This window comes from Ursus americanus, chromosome 27, assembly GCF_024610735.1.
Source record: "Ursus americanus isolate L20-20 chromosome 27, mUrsAme1.1.p, whole genome shotgun sequence".
Lineage (NCBI taxonomy): Eukaryota > Metazoa > Chordata > Mammalia > Carnivora > Ursidae > Ursus > Ursus americanus.
In genome coordinates, this window is record NC_142153.1 from 31,744,876 (window position 1) to 31,762,761 (window position 17,886).

A 17,886-nucleotide genomic window follows, 5' to 3' on the forward strand; every position below is an offset into this window, starting at 1 on the left:
AAAATGTATCCTATTTTATGCATAACTGCAGTGTAAAATTCGCCCTACTGTTGTCACTTGATTATTCACCTTGCCGTACTCTCCTCCTGGAGTACGTGCACTTACAAAGCATCCTGTAACACCTTTTAAAACACTAGCTATGTGTAAAACTATAAAAAAGCATATGATTTCTCTCATCTATGGAACATAAAACTAGGATGATCGGTAGGGGAAGAAAGGGATAAAGAAAGGGGGGGGTAATCAGAAGGGGGAATGAAACATGAGAGACTATGGACTCTGAGAAACAAACTGAGGGCCTCAGAGGGGAGGGGGCTGGGGGAATGGGATAGACCGGTGATGGGTAGTAAGGAGGGCACGTATTGCATGGTGCACTGGGTGTTATACGCAACTAATGAATCATCGAACTTTACATCAGAAACCGGGGATGTACTGTATGGTGACTAACAAAATATAATAAAAAATCATTAAAAAAAAAAAAGCATAGCTGATTGAGCGAACACCCCTCCCCCCCATATGTGACCGTAGAAATAGTGGGAAAAAATAACACCTAAAGCTTAATATGTGTCCTAGTTAAAAGGGAATTTTCTAAGTGCCAGAAGTGGAGAGTTTTAAGTCTGAGAACTGAAGCTATGTTATTTGGTGTATTTAAGATTGATAGGTCTTCCTGCTGAATCGATCTTTTTACATTATAAAATGTCCTTGTTTCCCCCAAAGTAAAACTGTTTGCTTAAAATTGGCTCACACCAGCTTTCTTTTGTTTAGGTTTCTGTGGTATATCATGCTTGATCATTTTCCTTTCAATTTATCTGTGTCCTTATATTTTAATGTGTCTTTAAACAAGGTATATAGTTGGGTCTTGCTACTTTGTTTTTTTAAAATCCAGTCTGAAAACCTATCCTTTTATTTAGTATATCCTCTGTGTGTATTCAATTTAATGTCTGATATAATTGGATTTAACTCCACCATCTTTTTGTCTCATCTTTGTGCTTTTATTGCCCTTTCTTGCCTTCTTTGGCATTACTCACGTATTTTGTTGTTGTTGTTCCATTTGATACGCTCTATTGGCTCTTCTGTTAGAACATATATGTTATTATTTCAGCGATTATGCATCCATGACTTATCCGAGCCTACCCAAAGTTAGAATTTTACCACCTTCCACAAAATATAAAAATCTTACCACATTTAGCCGTGTTTATTCTTCTGCCTTTTCCTTTGTTATTATTAAATATTTAGCTCTACATCTCGGAGAACAAGAAGCAGAGATTTTAAGCACAGTAAAGACTGCTTTTTTAAGTGGTCACTGTTTTTCATATTTTTTCACTTATTTTCCCTTCCCAGTGTTCGTCATCTGTGCCTGCAGTTTGTATTCATCTATTTAGAATCACCTCACTTCTACCTAAATAACTTATGTTCATATTTCATACACTGCAGTTCTAATAGAAACAAACTCCTTGCCTCTGTTGATCTGGAGAGATAATCTTCATTTCACCCTTATTTTTGAAAGATATCCTGCTGAGTAAAGAATTCTAGGTTGAGCAATTATCCAAGACGGGTAAACTATTGATTCCCAGTTTCCATGGCTTTGTGCAAAGGCAGCTGAGAGTCTGCATGTTGCTCCCCAGACTTTATTATGTCCCCGCACCCCAACCCCCGTTGGCTTTAAAGTTTTCTCCTTTTGGTCTGCAGCAGTTTGACCGTGATATGCCTGGATGTCTTTTTGTTGTTTTTATCCTACCACGAGTGTGCCGAAGTCCTTCAACCTGTGTGTTTTGGGAATTTGGGGGAAATCTTGGGAAACTCTCATAATTGGGGGGATAATTTTGTGAAAATTCATGCCGCCTTCTTTCCGGTATTCTTTCTGTCCCACCTTCTCTGTCTCTCCCCTTGCCACTCCGAATACAGTTGGCCGTGGTGACTGTCCTGCATGTCTTCTTCACTCTGTAGTACTTTAGGAGGAAGCAAATAACCACTACCAGTCTTGGTTTATCTAAAATAATCAGTCCCTCTTTCATAGTGTAGCGTCTTACAACATAGCATAGATTAGAAGACGTGTCTGTGAATGAACAAGTATCATTTAAAAGTGCAACCCATTTCCAAAATTCCAGTCCGACGCTTCTTAAGGACCTTGGCAAGAATACTGTGGCAAAGTAATGCATTTAGAAATACAGTTTTGCTGTACGATTCCTTCAGAGGCAGATGTAAAATCGAAATTTTCGTTGTCTAGTTTTGTCATTCCCGATGTAATACGCACATGAACGGACCCGCAGGCCATCGCGGTTGTGACTAGAACTGAGAAACCGCTGGTTTTCTGGGGCTGTTTTCCCCCTTCGGTCCCACAAGCCCGACCTCATGTGAGGGACAACAATTTTAGCGTCTTGTTTTGAACTCGTGAATTGAGGCCAGCACATCTGCGGCTCTAGAGGGAAGCCATGACTTACTGCTCCAGAAGGTTCCTCTGTGCAACTCCTGCCTTCCCAGGCCTGTTAGATCAGTGACAGTGCCCTGGTCTCTACTCCTGCTTTCCTCACATTCAGGAAAGTGAGAAATTTTCCCCCACTGCAGCAGACATCAGCAATTCTCAAGCGTTTTGTCTCACCACCTCACCACCACACTCTTCCAACTGCCTGAGCTTTTGTTTCCATAGGTTAAATATATTAATATCTACCACATTAGAAATTAAAGCTGAAGATTTGCTTAAAATATTTGTTTATTTAAAATAGTGATGCGCCTATTGTCTGTTAACGTAGGTAACGGTTTTCTGAAAAATATATTTTCCAACAGTAAAACAATGTGACAAGAGTGGCCTTTTTTAATATTTGAGCAAATCTTATCAATGTCTGGCTTAATAGAAGAGAGCGGGGTTCTCAGATCTGCTCCTATATGCGGGTCTCTGGTGAGCTTCTGGGTAGTGTTACCTCTGGAAGTTCATGGAAGAAGAATCCCAAAGGGCCAAGAAAGCATATAAAAACTGTCTGATCTCCACAGTTATCAGAGAACTAACAATTTAATCCATAATTAGAGACCCTCTTATCTCTGCCTGATTGGCAAAAGTTAAAAACTCTGACAACCCAGAAATGCGGAGAAAAGATAACTTATATTCTGCTGTTGGAACTTTAAATAAATAAAAAGCTAGTAAACTAGAATATTCTCACCACCTAATCACAGGAGAATGCTCTTGGCTCTGCACAGGGAGAAATGTACAATAGCACTCACTGTAACATTGTTCCTAAGAGAAAAAATTGGAAACCTAAACCTTTATTAACAAAAGAATGGAAACATGTATCACAATGTACTCACATAGGTATTGTGTTATAAGTATTATAATAATATTATATGTAGTATTCTAACCATGGTACATTATGTACCAATTAATAGGATGAAGAAAAGCCCGACAGCAACCTGATTAACAACATTTTTGTTAAACTGCTTAAAGCTATGCGTTAACATGGCTATAGCCTTAAAACAATGTTGAAAGAAAAAAAACAATCTATACAAACTTATGTACTGTATTAAAAAGACATGAATATGTATTAAATATCTATTAGAATATTAATATACATAGGAATGATGCAGTTCTACTTATGGTAGCAGTTAATTCGGAGGAGAGAAAGAGGGGAGAGGGGTTTGTTCTGCCAAACAAAGAGATTGCCTCAATTGGTGTGTGTGTGTGTGTGTTTAAATGATAAATATGACATGTCATGCTTTGTCAAATCTGGATGATGGAGGTGTGTGTGTGTGTTGTCATCCAAACTAAATTGAGGAATGTGCATGAATGATGGTGGCACACCGTTTTCCAGGCACCCTTCTGGAAGGGTTGGAAGAGCACTCCCGAGGCCCCTTGTGAGCCCCAGGAGAGGTGAGCGTTCCGGGGCTTGGGCTTCAGTGGCAGCGGATCCCTGGACTCAAAGAGAAGAGGAAGGAGGACAAGGCAAGAGAGGAACAGCCCAGGCCACCACATGGACTGACACGGCCCACCTGTCACTACGTTATGACATGCCATGAGGTGGCCCTGGAGAAGCCACAGTAGCCAAGGCACCCCCACAGCGAAATCCTCTACGGAGCAAGAGAAAGAAATATGGCTGACCGGGTGGTACTCGACTTTCTGGTTTTCAGGAAGTACCTGTACTAGTTGTTGAGAGGGGACAATGGTCTCTTACCCAGCAAAGCTAGGTTCCCAGGTTTGGGGTAGAACTCGGCATAACGAACATTCAGAGAAAACGTCTCTGGATTTTTACGGGATCCTACATTCTATAACAGCAAAAAGAGTTTGACAACATAGAAACATAATAGAAGCAATTTTCTTTGAAAAATAGTTTCAATATACTAAAGGTATTTGGAAAAAGATACAAAAGTACTCCTGCCTGTGGAATCTCTAGGTACAACTGAGTTGAAACAGTTTCCTAAAAGGCTTTGATAAATTTCAGAACAATTTTGCTTTGAGAGGATTCTAGCAGATAGGATCCTAGCTCACTCAAGCTACTGAGTCGTCCTACCTCTGAGCATCAGTTCAAGAATCCGAATGATCTTCTCTTTTGGCCCCATCCCCAGATCAGCTTCGAGGGTGTGCCCGAGTGTGGAGGGCGGGGTGAGTGGAAGGGCGGAGCAGGTTTGGAGAGTGGGAGTGAGACATGGTGAGGGTAGCAGCAGGAGCAGATGTCACACTTGGAGTGGTTCTAGGCTTCTGTCTTCCGCTGTACCTGGGAGCCCATTTCCCATAACCAGGTGAGCCACTAAGCCGATCCTTGCGGGTCATCACAAGCTGAACTAGGAGGCAGGCTCCTCACTATCCATGGGAACGGCAAACTATCTTTGTACTATTTTCTTTCTTCCCCCCTCACATCTCTGGGTTTCTGACAGCTTAACTTGACTGAACTCATGAATAAGAACACCAAGCTGATTATTTTGCATTTCCTTGTCACCCAACTGTTGTCTGTGCAGTGTCTTGGAAAAAAAAATGAATAATTCCACAAAGGAAGAAGTTCATGCCTAGGAAGCTTTTTGCAAACTCATTAAATTGGTGGCTTTTGGAGAGGGATCAAGGAGAGAAGCCAAGATTTCAGGGGCGGGGGGAGGAAGAAAGCTTTCACTGTAATCTGCTTTCCAGAATAAGGTTTTTACTATGTATGTTGATCAATGGAAAACAAATTAGATAAGCCTTGGTGAAATGTACTAGCAGTAAGTATTGACCTAAAGTTATAAGGTGCAGAGGGAAGGAGGGAGGGAAGTTATAAGGAGGGAAGGAAGGGAGGGAAGCAGGAAAGAAAAAAATCAAATTAAATTTCAGGCAGAATAGCTACATGCGTAACACCTATCCTTAAAAATACAAACTCTATAATGTATAGAAAATGCCAAGTACACAAAGCAAAAAGGTAATGAGAACTATTACAGAACCGTATTTTTGCATGTAAAACATCAGCTATTGTGGTAAAGCAAGGGAGAGAGAGGAAATTTAGGGGAGCATTAAAAAATGTCGAAAGAATTTCATTCGCAAGAAGCTTATTTCAGATTACAGAAGGCCTAATCCAGGAAGTGGCAGGGCTATTTATAAAGACATTCTCCTACATAATAAATGACATAATAAAGAAAAATGGGGGGGCTTCTGATTTATGCAGGATGGGGGGGTAAAACTGATCCCAAAATGTCCATTTCTCATCAGTTCCTCATTCTGTCCAGATATCAGCAGAAGCTTAACACAGAAAGCACCACAGCAGGCCACCTAAACATCTCCCCGCGTGCCTTGGTGTGCGTTTATACTCAGGGGCGCAGGGCGTGCAGATACAAAGTATGCCGTGTTGTTAAAAGCGCTCCGTGGCAATGGGTTCTGAGAGCCACTAGATGTCAGTATCTGATAATTCTCTCAAAAAGACTCAGGCTGCGTTCTATTCCTCTCTGCGACAGACTTTCTGTTCAGCCATTTTCTCAGGCCACAGAAAAGAGGGAATGAGAAACTGTATGCCATTTAAAACGGTCGTATCACGTCTGAGAAAAAATCAGCAATTCATCCAATGTAACAATTTTTCCAAACACAAGTTTTATGCTATGTTAAGCAGAGGTATTAATACAAATATCTTTATGTGTAACACACATATGTGTGTACACGTATACAGATCAATATAGATATATAATGCACATTGCCATGATTTGAGAAGGAATTGGTTAAAGTATATTCTTACCTCCTTAAGCTCTCCACAAATGCCTTTCTCTTTTCAATAGTATTTCATGTGCTGTATCATGGGAAAAATGAAGACAGTAGATCATTTCTTTCCTGTTTTCACCCTATTGTAGATTTAGCCCTTTCTATGTTTTTGTGTTGCTATGTTCAGATTTCTCAACACTTTTGCAGAAATACTATTTTTTTGAGGCCTAGGAGAGTCTCTTGCCCATCCTGTGTGCAGTGTAAAATCAGGGAATATGTATGAATGAATGAATGTGTGGATTTATTAATTCGCCACAAGGAAATAATTTTACAGGCAAATTATCATGTCTTTAAGCTAGACCATAAGCTTTGAAGAAGCATGTTGGAGAATACTCGTCATTACATTTCCTTGGACTGCAGATATTAGGCATCTTCCAATAAGAACTAAGGAATTACGGTTTCCTTTTTCTGCATATTACTTTGTCCTGACACCTAACTTTGGAGACAGGACAGCCAGGGAGAGAGGGAGTTTCTGTCACCATCCCAACTATAAAGGACACAATCAAGTGACACCTTCCAGAGCCCTCTGCCTACAGCTGACAATGGAGTATTATACAAACTTGTTGTGCGTGTAGGTGTCAGTTTCAGGAAAAAGAAGGGCTCAGGTGGAACTGGGGCATTTTGACACTCACAAGTGTCTTAAAGATGACTTAGCAATGGTTTCCTGTTGTGGTTACAATTTGGGTGGATTTTCCTTCAGTCCATTGGGTGACTTCATTGGTTCAATTCCAATTTTATTTATTTATTTATTTATTTATTTATTTATTTATTTATTTATTTATTTTTAAGATTTTATTTATTTATTTGACAGAGAGAGAGAGACAGCCAGCGGGAGAGGGAACACAAGCAGGGGGAGTGGGAGAGGAAGAAGCAGGCTCCTAGCGGAGGAGCCTGATGTGGGGCTCGATCCCAGAACGCCGGGATCACGTCCTGAACTGAAGGCAGACGCTTAATGACTGCGCCACACAGGCGCCCCCAATTCCAATTTTAAAACAGGGTCCCCCATTTTCTCTGAGAAACTGTAGCTACAGACTGAGATCGTAAATCTATTCATTCATACCGATTCAGCTGAACTCTGTGCTAGGTTCTGGGGTGGGGTTGGGTGGGGTACAAAATGTATTCAAAAGAGTCCTTGTTCCAAGGAGTTTAAAACGAATCATCTAACTAAATGACAACATATTATAGTCTTAATGGTCCATAACTTATTAATACTTGAAACTCGCATAGCACAATTAGGCAGAAGACATTAAATCCTCTTGCAAAAAGTCTCATTAGTATATTTAACTTATAGAGAGATCAAACCTTATCAGCTGACCTTTTCAGATAAAGTAATTGAAATTTTTAGGTAAGATGGCTTGCTGCAGGCTATGGACTGAGATGAGATGATATAATTATCTTCAGTAGCATGCTGTTGGTAATCTGTCCCATAGCTCCTGTAGAATCTTGATTGAAAACAATTCGTTAAGCAACAGGTACACCAGAAAAAGTGAATTCTTGAGTGTGTCTACATTCGGCATCACTCTTAATATGATAATGCTGTAGGTTGGCTCCTGGGGACCAAATACTTGGTGGAAGAGAATTTATTTCAGTTTACCCCAGAAGGGTATGTAGGACTTGCCTTTCCTTTTCCTTCAAATCTACTACATATCTCCCCACCATTAGCTATTTCCCCTCTGAATCTATTCCCTTTTTAGTAACCCGATCAAGAGCTGGTAGAGAAGGTCAGGTGTGTCCATGTGCACCTGGAGACGTTCTCGCCCCCTTGCTGGTGAGCGGAGGGCTGGCAGCAGCTGACTGTCATTCAGCCAGGGAGCAGATGGAGTGAGAAAATCTCCACATGCAGACAGACCCGAGGAGCTGTGCAGAGAACATATTCAGCCGTCATTTAGTTCTCAATCTGCCTTCACATCATATTTATGATTTTGTGAAAAATGTCTAGTTTCTTTAACCGAATGCTGAACTGAATTACCTCACCAGCTTTCATCCTAATCAGACAATGACTCTTCGTGTAACATAAGAAAAATAATTCAGACTGCCCAGGGCTTGGACCTGAAAGCCTAAAATAGATTCTTGTCGCTTGCATTTTATTATTTGTACATAATTTTGAACATGATATCGATAGGATGTTGCATAAGACTCATTAGTGCTAATATAACGATGTGTGTGTGTGTGTGTCCATTAGTTAATAAAATAGAGATGAAAGACTGGTAAAAATAAGCAGAAGAAAATATTTGGGAAGATAACCAGCTATTGATTTGAAGACAACTAACCAGTTATTGGGCAGGGATAACCAACCGTCTTGAGCAGGGATTCGTTTGAAGATGGGAGAGCATGTCACACCATTCATTTTACCGGTGCTTCAAGTACTCTCAGACAATTGGAAGAAAAGGTATTTATAGGACGAACTGATAACCTGTGTTGTAGGAAAAAATGCTTTGAGATGTACAGATGGGTTATCTTAAAATTGCTTATCCACTAAAAGTAAAAACATGTCCTACACCAGTTTAACTCATGGATGTCCAGTGTGATGGTGCCGGGAGGGCCCCACAGAACCAGGGCGTGGCGCTTCAAAGGAATAAGCCAATCAATCTACACGTGTAATGAATGACGACTCTAAGGTTGATCACAGATGGGCTTTCCCAGAGAGTAAAGCAAACAACCAAAAAAAAAAAAAAAGTTTCCAAAACTACTGTATTTCATCTTTATAATTTGCAGCCAGTGACCAGTGTGTGATGTCTAAAGGAAATTGTAGGGATAACACATAGCAGGGAAAGGGGAACTCATGTCTGTGTGGTCGATGCTGCTCTGTTCCTGCCTGCAGGTGATTGTCCAGGCTGCCTTTGACAGCACAAGAAGAATGAAGGAACAGTTCTGTGCTAGGCTGAACCGTGGCTCCTTTCTATAGATGAAATTGTGTCCCTCCCCAAATTCATATTTTAGCCCTACATAAGACTGTACTGGCAATGAGGCCTTTAAGGATATAATTAGGGCTAAGTGAGGTTTTAAGTGTTTATCTCTGATCCAACAGAACTGGTGTCTTTATAAGAAGAGACACCAGAGCATTGTCTCTCTCATGTGAAGAAACCAGGGTCTTGGGGCGATTTGCAGAAAGAGCCCACGCCAGAATCTGACCCAGTTGGCACACTGATCTTGGACGTCCAGCTTCCACAAGTGTGAGAGAATTAATTTCTGTTGTTTAAGCCCCCCAGTCTGTGGTATTTTGTTATGGCGGCCTGAGCTGACTAATACAACCCCCAAAATAAGTCTACCCAGACTCTGTGAATGTGATCTTATTTGGAAAAAGGGTCTTGACAAATGTAATTGGGGATCACAACAGGAGATTACCCTGGATTAGGGTGGGCCCTAAATCCAATGCCAAGTGTCCTTAGATGAGGAGAGAAGGGTAGAAGACACGCAGAGGAGGAACTGATGTGAAGAAGGATCCAGGGATCGGAGTGACGGATCCACAGGCCAGTGAATACAGGATGGCTGGCAACCACCAAAAGCCAGGAGAGGACATGGAATAGCTTCTCCCTCCGTCTCTAGAAGGAACCAACCCTGCCGACACCTGTTTTCAGGCTTAAGGCTTCCAGAAGTATAAGAAAATAAATTTCTATAGTTTTAAGGCACCGAAGTTGTGGCAATGTGTTAAACAGCTTTAAGAAACTAATTCAAGTGCCCATTCTTCAATCAACCCATCAACCAGGCACTACTACCCACGTTCCCTGATGAAAATTTGTGAATGGTGATCAAAGGGATGAAGAAAGGCAGAAAAGTTCCAGGTGCTCTTTATAATAAATGCTCCCATCTCTGGCCCTGGCAAATACTGAGCTTGACAGCTCATTTCATCTTAGTGCTGAAAAATATGCCGTTGTCCGGACGGGCCACAGTGTGTTCATTCATTCACCTACTGAAGGACATCTCGATCCTTCACCTATCCTGGTTGCTTCCAAGTTTTGACAATTATGAATAAAACTTAAATATAAGATAAACTTTGTCTTTTCTCTTTCTCTTTCAGACCTTTCCCAATTTTTTATCAAATCCTCCTGGCTCTACCTTGGCAATATTTCCCAAATCTGGCCACTTCACATTACTTCTATTGCTATTGCAATGGTCAAAAGTATCATCATTCCTTGCCTAAATTAATCTAATAATCTGTATCCACTGCTAGAATAAAATCTACAAAAAAGGCTAGAATCTTAGTGTGTTTTCTACAGTGGTTTATACAAACCTTAAAACAGTGCTTGGTACATAGAAAGTGTTGAATAAATACTTTGTGAATGATGAATGATAGCTAATACAGAATTTTCATAGTTAAAATATGTTGTGCCTACATTAAGCCAAGTTCTGATAGATGGATTGGTCAATGGATGGATCAATGGATTGATGGATTGATAGGGGTGTGTGTGTGTGTGTGTGTGTATACACACGTATATGCACAATTTATTACTCACTAAAACTTTATGAGGTTGGCACTGTTATCTCTCCTGTCTTATAGATAAAACAACGTGAACAGTGATCTGAGTTTCTTTTCCCTTGTTCATCCCAACTCATATTGCTCATATGGTCAAACAAGATGGTTGAGTTGACCTTTCACATTCAGTCATCTCTTACCTATTCAGTACAAAATCTAATATGACTGACGGCCTATCCTGAATCTCTCAGAGACTCTCACAACTTCAGAGGTTAGATTAACTGCATCCAAGGACAGCTGTGTCCGTTTTCCTCATCACAATTGAGAATAAACTCAACTATTGGGAGAAAATTGACAGAATTTTTATAGTATTGTTTTACAAAGCCAGATAGGATATGGAAAGATATATATATATATATGTCTGAATTCTGGGGACCCCTTCCTCTTCATAGGGATTTTCTTTAACATAATTGAAGCTGAAATTTGTCATTGAATTCTTCAATTAGAGAGGTTTCTCTAAAGTTATAAAACAAAAATCAAGATGTACACAAACTGAACAGTTTTCATGGGCCACACTTCTTATTAAATAAGTAAATGAGTAAACATATTTAAAAGCAAAATAGGTAAGCCAACATCCTTTCAGAAAGCTAGTAGACAAATACTCCCTCATGACATATTGTCCCTTGGCCAAGGCAAAGTTCTACCAAATAAGACATACATCCAAATAGCTCTGTTGTTATGAACTATAGACCTAATCCCTTCCCTAGGTAATTTATTTACTGTTGCTCAGGAAAAATATTTTATGCCAAATAGTAAGCTTGCCACAAAAACACATCATTCGGGTTGGTTTTCATTCTTCAAGTAGCTGTTATAAAGTACACTAAAGGAACTTCACCGGTCACAGTAAACATTCTCTCAAGCACAGTTTTAATTGAAAATAATGAGACACACATAGAAATACAATAACATAGTATATCAACTTGCTACCTAAGGTTTGCATTCTCAAATCAGTTACAAAGTTACCCTAAGGCAGGTCACTGAAAGACACTAGTGTCAGATTCTAGGATATAAATTCTGGAAGATAATTACAAAAAAATGATGGAAAATATCTCAGGACCTTTAAACTGAAAGAGTTATTAAAGTTTTAAATATGATGACAATACATAAATACATACATATATGTATGTATATATGTATGTATATATATTTGATCATAGAGGTTGAGCGATTGTAATAAAATGACCAGGAGAGAGCATGAGCTTGTTTCAAAGTACAGGGTAGTCACACACCCACTGTGTCTTTGAGTTCTGACTTGGTTCTTTAGTGGTATCTTAAAGTATGAAGAATAAAAAAAGGTTAAAAAAATAAGCTCCCATTTAAAATTATGTTACATTCACATCAGATTACATGCTAAGTCATATTTCTATCTGAATTCACTCATGGCTGGAAATGTTTGTTTTGAGATTTAAGCTATTTATTATGAAAAATCTGAAATTATGAGACCACTAAGTAGACAAAGGTTTTGATCCAAGACACAAGACTCTTCCCATGCCCTGAAATATGAAATACTATTTATAAACAGTTAAAAAGATATACCCTGTGGTATATAATCACTTGTAGATTAATCAGCCACAACTGGTTGTAATCATCTGCAAACACCTTCACAGAATATTATTATTGAAAGTACCACATAATGAAGGAATTCTTTCCTTCAAATACTGATATTCTATTTTTTGTAAAAATTTTGGCATTTTAAATATGACTAATTTTAAAACACTTGTTTTACAAAAAAGCCTGCGATAGAAGGCCAACTGTTTTGCTTTTTCGCATAAGATAAATTATAAACACATAGATTCCCCTTTTTTCGTGAACAAATTGGGAAAATGGTAAATTGCTAAAATTGTCATTTGGGCAGATGTCAATGAAAATAGTTATAATATGAAACAAGCTGTTATCAGTTTAATATACTTAGTTATAGTGTGCCTTTAATTTTTTTACCGAGGGCTTCATATTCACTGGGACACACACAGCCCAAAGTCCTGCAGAAATCCCGGAAACAAAGTATGATGCTTCCCACTTTGGCTATACCCCACTCAGTTAAATCATAATAGAAAGCCTGAGACACAGTATGAGGTGGTTAAATAAATTACTGTATGTTCTTAAGCAATTCACCCGATGTCTCTGAGTCTACTTATTTATACATGAGAAATTAACAAATAACCTATACTGTCCTTTTCAGTCCCCAAATCCAGTGATCATGTTGACATAATTTGCTATTGAAGACACACAATGATGTAATGATCTCACCATCTATCAGTGACCTCATACAGATTATTTTGCAAAACTTGATGAAGTAGGTACCCTTTTTATCCTATTATCAGTTGTACGGATGTGGAAACAAACAAAAAGAGACTGCTACCTTCTCCAAGATCGCAATGACGGAAACAAGACACGAACACAGAAAGCTGTTCTCAAGTTTCTGTATGTTTTTTCTTTTGATTTTAATTTTGTTTAATCTGATTTTTAATGGAGGTATCATCATGATCCACAATGTATATCAAATGAAGCTCACAGACTTAAGTTTACAGGTTCAGTCATTTTGACAACATGTGCGCTCGTATAACCACCATCCCAACAAAGACCCAGGGTGCTTCCAACACCTTGGAAGTTCCCTCAACATCCTGTGGGGAAGTGAGGTGTCAGAGCACAGCCCACTGAGAATTGAATCCTGCCAACAACAGTGGAAGTGAGGAAGCACGAAGGAAATCCCTCCCAGGGAAGCCTTGAATTGACGGCAGTCTTCTAAGGCACCCAGAGCTTTTAAGACATGGATGGAAGGTTGTAACCTGATTTGCCTTAATTTTTAAGGGGATTATTTGGACTGCTGAGTTGAGCAGAGATGGTTGGAAAGGGAAGGAACAGGATGGAAGCAGGAGTACCGGTCAGTAAGGTCTTCCAATAATCAGGGCGAAAAACAACGATCTCTTGATTAGTGGAAGTCACAAAGCTCTTCTTCTGGGTACATTTGGAAGGTATAAGTAATAGGGAGTGTGAGAGAGAGCGAGTCAAGAATGGAGTCTAGTATTTGGGTCTAAGGAAGCTGAAGTATGGCCTTTTTTCCTGAAGCAGAGAGGGTACAGCTTTTTGGGACAAGATCAGCTCTGCAGTTTGGCACCTGTTAAATTTGGGGCGTCTGTTAGATAGCCTAGGGAACATGTTGATAATCTTGGGATGAATGTGTCTGGATTTCAGAGGAAGATTCTGGACTGAGAAGATAAATTTTAAGCCATCAGTTTATAGAAGGTATTTCCAATCATGAGATTAGAGGGTGTTTACTGAGACGTGGGGACAGGAATTACAATGTTAGAAGATTATGTAGCTGAGAAAGAATGACAAAGGGCATTAAGAAAGGCAGAGGCAGGGAGCTGGTAGAAAACCATGAGCATGAGCTTCCTGAAATCCACTTGAACAATGCACATCAAGTTGGAGGGAATGATCAACTGTGTCAAATGGCGCTTCCAAGTTCAGTAAGAAGAGGCCAGTGGCTTGCAAAGCCCGGAGCAATGTGTTCCCTCATCTCCTGGCTTAATTATTTCCCCTCTGTTCATCTGCACTGGTTCCATTGTTACTTCCAGTAACAATCTTTTCCCTACTATTCCATTTGCCTGGAATGTTCCTTCCCAGACAGCTACACAACTTACTCTCTCAACTCTTTCATATCTTAACTCAAATGTTATCTTTTTAATAAGACTTCTGAAGACTCTCCACCCCAGCCCAACCCTGCAACAGCCCCTAAGTATGTTTTGTGATTTACTATTCTCCATAGCATCTCTCATCTCAAGAATACTTTACATCTGAATGATTTATTTTTATTAGTGTCTGTTTCCCTGCATCAGAGGATAAGTCACAAAAGGACAAAGATTTTTTTTTTTTTTACATTGTATCCACTGCTACATCCCAGTGACTAGAGGGATAACTGGCTGTAGTGTAGTCTCAATAAATATTCAATAGAAAGTGAATGAATACTTGAGAACAGAGCACTGGAATTGATTTAGCCATCTGGATGACATGTGTTACCCTGACAAGACTAATTTCCATGGAGTGCTGAGTGCAAGGGACACATTGTACGGGGGTTAAGAGAAAATGATAGGGGAGTCATTGGAGGTGATTGTACATCTCTTTCAAAGAGATAAGCCATAAAAGAGAGCAGAGAAATAGGCAGGATGTAGACAGATGAGGAATCAAGAGAGGGTGGTTTTGGTTTTTTGTTGTTATTGTTGTTTGCTTGCCTCATGATTGGAGTGAGCCATTAGAGAGTGAAAAATTGGAGATTCAGGAGAGGTTGAAGAGAGGGAAAATTTGCTGGAGTGATGCCTGAAGTAGGTAGATTGGATGGGATCTTGAATATACCAAGTGTGTTTGGCCCGAGAAACGAGGAATTCATCCACATTAAAAAGAGAAAAAGCAGAGATTGTACATATTAGTACAGACAGATTACTAGTGATGGGAAATTATGGCTATGTTCTTCTGGGTATTTCTCACTTCTCCCTCTGAAGTAGGAAACAATTTCTAACTCTAATTGGAAAGAAAGTGTTTGATAAAGAAGTCTGATAAGAGAAAGCCATGTTTTGGTAACCATCTAGGGAATATAGAATAATGAATGCTTAGAGCAGGAGTCAGGAAACTATGGCCCTCGGGCCAACTATGGGCAACCATTTGTTTTTGTAACAAAGCTTTATTGGAGCACAGCTGTAACCATTTATTCACATATTCCAATTGCTGTTCTTGCACAACAATGTCAGAGATAAGAAGTCGCGACAAAACAAAGACTGAATAGTCGATAAAACCTATAATATTCACTATGTGGTCTTTTACTGAAAAAGTTGCCAACCCTTGTTCTAGGAAAAAATGGAGTCAGTTTCCTGACAACTCTAAGGGCTCATTAAACGTGAGTGAGATTGGTCAGGCTGTGTTTTTCTTCAGCCATGTTTAGTTACACAGGTTTGAAAGTGGACAGATAGATGAATTAAACCAGGGCTGGCATTTTGCTGTGAGAGTTTAAGGAAAATACAGAGTCCAAGGTGATGAGGACTTGCTAAGGGAGTGATTGTAATGATGGACCATGTAATATAAGCTAGTTACTGAGAAGGCCGATGACATAAGGGGAATGAGGGCTGTAAAAACCAGATCAATGGATATATAGTCCCAATGGGGCAAGTGAGCAGGAAAAGCAGCAAACAGAAGTTGGAAATGGAATGAATAAAATTTAAGATATACATGGTGTGCAGTTATTGGAAATTATGAGTTTTAGAAATTGAGTGCATGGAGTGGGGCGGGGGGAACCAATATTGGGCAGAGAGAAAATACGTACCCTATATGTGATTTATCAGGGTGTTACATTAATATCTGAAGTCTCCACTTGGCTTAGTAGAGACACTTTTTGTTGTTACTTCAAGCACTAAATTTATACTTATTATATAAATCAATAGATTTTTCTATTTATTGGAAATGTGGAAAGTACCTGATGATCTTATGTATTAGGTAGTGGAAATTAAAAAGTTAGGGAGAAAAACAATCTTAAAATTGATTGTGTTAACTTGTATAAATACTGTAACTATATGTTTACAATGTGACTTTTATATCATTTGCATTTGTTACATTATGGTCTCTAATCTACCAGGTGTGCTACTTACTAGGTGTGATCTAGGGGCTTGGAAAGGGTAATTATTTTAAGACCAGGAAGGCGTAATTCAGGAAGACTACTGGTTTGTTATCGTTCAGTTCTCATGCAGGACATTGCTTTTTCTCTTGAAGACCTGATTCCATGCTTTTCATCAATAAAGTACTATGAAAGATGATGACCATAGTAATCATTGTGAACACTGTCTACGGAGAGAAAAGCAAGTATAGCTCATCTCCAAGGCTGGAGAGCTTTGTGTTGTGTTGTGTGATAGTGGTGTACTATCATTCGGTGGAGAGGTGAGTGGGAGGTTAGGAATGGGGCAGCGCTTTCAATCTGTGTTAAAGTAATCTGCTGGTTATTAAGTCTTTCCTTTAAATGATGTCATAATTCCTTAAAATCCATTTCTTGTTTCTGCAAATCCTCTCCTTCTGTCTAGCGAAGGGCTAGGTTGCCTTGTATCTTTCACAGTTTAATTGACGATATTATACTATATGTATGATACATAAGATTTCAAGTGATTAACATATTTCACATAGAGATTAATCAATGTCAGTGATAAAAAGTAAAAAAGATCTAAAAACCCAAAGAAATTGCCAATTCTAAATGTTTCTTTATTAAAAGCACGGAGGTAGGTCATGTATATTTTTATCGGATCCCGTAAGTGACCCTTCTCTGCCGCATCCACTAACAAATGAATGTCGAAATGGGAATGTTTCCTTGTGATACTTTGTGTAAATCCTTCTGAGAAAAGACTATTGATACTTTCTAGACATGCCAAAAAAGTCCATCAAAGAAATCTGGGGCTTACCTACACACAGTCAGCATCCTACGTGACACACAGACGTACCTGTGCTCCCTCCTTCAAGGCATTCCTTGGATCACAGCCCCTTGCAATCTACATGAAACGGTTCAGAGGGGCTGACTCACAGAGTTGGATCTGTTGTGGGATGCCACCGTTCCCATCAGGGTGGCCCCCCAGAGACAAAAATAATTGTTGAAACAATAAAGAAGCAAATAGATCACACCGCTTTTTAAAAAGCCAGACATCATTCCTGTTTACTAATCAGAGCAGGGATGTTGGGCAACTTAGCGGGATGGGCTCCTCTAGCGCCCCATCCTGGGCTGTTGGGGGAGGAAAGTGTGTTCTATCCTGCAAGGCCTGGAGGGTGAGGGTGTTTGCTCAAGTACATCGAGTTGGGGGGGGGGCAGACAATGCTGAAGAAAAGAAGAGCTGTGGTCTCTACTGTATTTTGCACTTAAAAGAAATTAAAAAAAAAATTTTGTAGGCTGTTTCTTCTTGGTGTCAGCTTCGGTTTTCATATTTTTTACTTTTCTTTCTAAAAATCTCCCCCCTCTGCAATTTATATCTTCCAATAACCCTATTCTTTTCTTTCTCCCTCTTATTCCAAGTATAATAGCAGGATTACTTGGATCTCCTCTCTTTCCTATTTTGTATTCCCCCAACATTTATTTGTTTTATTTTGTTTGGTGTTTCCTTCTATAGGGGGTTCCACAGGTTAGAAATACAGTTGATTAGGTAAATTTTATTTCATTTTGATATTACTTCATTTAAGATTTTATTTATTTCAGTAA